We start from the raw sequence: 3,436 nt of genomic DNA on the forward strand, positions 1-3,436 counted from the left end.
AAAAATAAGATCTATGATGAATTTTAAATATGACCTTACAAATAAAATCTAATGTTTAATTTGATAGTATAGTTTAAATGCTCAAAATGAGTTATACCTGTCTAAGCTCATTTTAGGGCTAAATTATTTTAAGTGTTCATCTTCAGTGGTATCCATTATTCTAACAAATAGGCTTTTAAAATTTATTTTACTGGACTATCTAGTTCAAAAAGAGTTTTCTTCCATTCAAAATTGAGTAAAGACACATTTTCTAATCTCATTAGACAACTATCTTGTGTATTTGGTTCCTAGGTCTCCAAGAAATATTTCCTTAATTTAAGACCTGACACTGTCTGGCCAGTACAGCCCAAGTCTATGCATAAACTTCCTTTATTCCTCAAAGTTCAGCTCAAATATTATTACCTCCTTAACTGCTTGGTTGGAAGTGATCTCTTTTGCCTTAGTACCTTGTATTAAGTTAGATGTGTATCCCTTTTTTCCCCCTGTAAACCTAGATTCTTAACCTCTTTTTTTTTTTTTTTTGTCGTGGAACCTTTTGGCATTATGATGACACCTATGGGACCCCTTCTCAGAATAATATTTTTAAATACATTAATAAAATACATTGATCCCTCACCTATCACAGGAGTTACGTTCCAGAGACCTTCACAAAAGGTGAAAATCCTCAAAGTAGTGGCATTATATATATTTTATTATTTATATATATTTTAGGGTTTTATAAATCCTTCCCACTCTCCTATAAACCTTTTCCACACTCTTATTAATCTTTCCCACACTCTTGTTAACACTTCATATGCTCTTAAACACTTTCCACACTCTTAAACATATGTAAAAACATAGAAAATTCTATATGGGTACTCACCAGTGAAGTACAATACCACAACTTAGTTGAAAATCCTGCAATATAGTGAAAACTCTGCGATACAGAATTATACATACATATATATATATATTTTTTTTTTTTAAATCTGTGATACAGTAAAGCTGCAATAAGTGAATTGCAATACAGTGAGGGACGACTGTACATAGAATTTTACATGAAATCATTTAGGTTGAAATAGTTATAAAAGTAATAAAAGTACAAGTTGATAGACTCCAAGTTCAAAACTCCTGCCTTATGGGAAGCTAGCTGGCTCAGTGGATAGGAGAGTAAGGCCTGGAGACAAGATCCTGGGTTCAACTTTGGTTTCAGACTCTTCCTAGCTATGTGATCCTGGGACAAGTCACTTAATGCTAATTACGTAACCTTTACCATTCTTCTGTCTTGGAACTGATATTTCATATTGATTCTAAGACAAGGAGTAAGGTTAAAAAAAATAAAGAAAGAAAAGAACCCCTAGACTGTAAACTTCTTGAGGGCAGGAGCCATTCCTTATTGATCTTTTTGTTTCTCCACTGCAGCTAGGGCAATGTCATATACATGGTAAGTGTTGAGTAAATGTGAGTTGTATGAATGAATCGCTGAGTGAATTAATAAAGGAAGTAAGATTGCCAAAGGTTTTTTTACCTTCATTATTATGCTACTAGCCCTATTCTCACCCACATATCACATATCACACATCCATAGCCCCAACTCTCTAGATTTTCAGTTTTCTATTCTCATCTTCTCACATTCCAAAGTATAAAATTCAAATAAATCCCCTTCCTTACCTTTTATCATCTCTATAAAGAGATTATCATAGAAGGTGATCAAACTAATGGATAGTTTGATATTATTTTAGACTTTGGTTATATTTTAAGATTATATTTAGGACATTTTTGGATCTCATTACTAGGGATAACTGAAGGTAGATTATATTACATTGTCCATGAAGTTAAAACGTTAATATTTATATAAAGTGTCAATATAGGAACTGGAAAGTAATTCATTCACCTCCTTGGCTATGCAGAGGAAGCATGCATACATTTTAAGAGCAGAGGAAAAAAAGGAAACATTTTGTATTATCTTGGCGCCTTAGAATATTTGATGACAGTAATAAAGATCAAAGGTTGCAAACTTTCAAGTCTTAACATGTCACCATGCTGTTATTAAGTATCAACTGGAACCATAACCCCAAGTAATGAAATGCAGTCTTTCAGATTAAAAATATATTTGTTAAAAGATCCTATTCTTTAGCCTTGGGGCTGTACTCTATTAGGCAATTGACTAACGAAAACATGACTAAAAAGTTTGCTTTCAAAATTACCCTCATCACATCTCCATGCCTATTCCTGAATGATTATTAAACTGCTCATGATGAAAATAATCTGTGGGACGAAATTATATTATAAACAATTCACCCCAAATCCTAGCCCTCAGGAAGTGAAGAATACATAATATTGTCTAGAACTGGGCAGCTACCGAATAAAAATTTACAAGCAAACTGGAACTTGTTGACTGTTTCTTGAGACTGAGATTGGTAGTGAATTATGTTGTTTGCAGTTATTTCATCTTTAGCTTTCAGTTTTCACTTACTAAGGGTTATTCAGAAGTACAAATTAGACAAGGTTCCCAAAAGAAACTTTCGGCATGATAACCTTTTCCTGCCCTTTTGGTGTATATTTCAAATTAAATACAATAGTTCCAACACTGTGTTATTTGTCTAGGTCCTTTCTGAACACTCCTCTGCTCTCTTCTTTTAAAAATATTCATAAACATTAAAAATATTAATAAACATTCTTTTTTTTGTTATCACTATCATTCCTTTCTCCTCCAACAGTTCCCCTTCCCAAATAAAAACTCTTCTTTGTAACAAATAATTATCATCATGCAAAACAAATTTGTACAGTGACTATGGATAAAAATGTGTCTTAATCTTTACTTCAGATCAATAATCTTTTTTGCCAAGAGGTTGGAGGTTATCTGTCAGCTTTCTGTAGACATAATTAATTATTACATTGATGACAGTTCTAAGACTTTCACAGTTCTTTACCTTTATAATGTTAAATTTACCTTACAAATTATCCTTTAGGTTCTGCTCACTTCATTCCAAATCAGTTCATACAAATTCTCCCAGATTTCCCTGAATCTATCCTATTTATACTTTCTTATGAAACAATTACATTACAGTCATGTACTACAGTTTCTTTAGTTCACCATTGATGGGCATCCACTTTATTTTTAGTTCTTTTCTACAACTAAAAAGTGTTGCTACAAATGTTTTTAAATATGTTACTATTTCTTCCTTATAATAGGTTAAGCCTACTATGTCAAAATTAGCTCCAAAGATTCCCTCGAGATATTTTATTTACTCAATTACCCTAATGTACCTAGAGCAGTGATGGTGAACCTATGGCACAGGTGCCAAAGATGGCACCCAGAGAACTCTCTGTGGGCATGCAGCCACCCTCCTCTCTCCCAGAATTCCTTAGTAGAAAGGCAGAGGGACTCTGGTGGAGCAGCTACCCTACCCACTCCACTGTGCCTGAGGACATTTTTTTCACATCACTCACCCCT

The sequence above is a fragment of the Gracilinanus agilis genome, chromosome 1 (assembly GCF_016433145.1).
Source record: "Gracilinanus agilis isolate LMUSP501 chromosome 1, AgileGrace, whole genome shotgun sequence".
NCBI classification, from domain to species: domain Eukaryota; kingdom Metazoa; phylum Chordata; class Mammalia; order Didelphimorphia; family Didelphidae; genus Gracilinanus; species Gracilinanus agilis.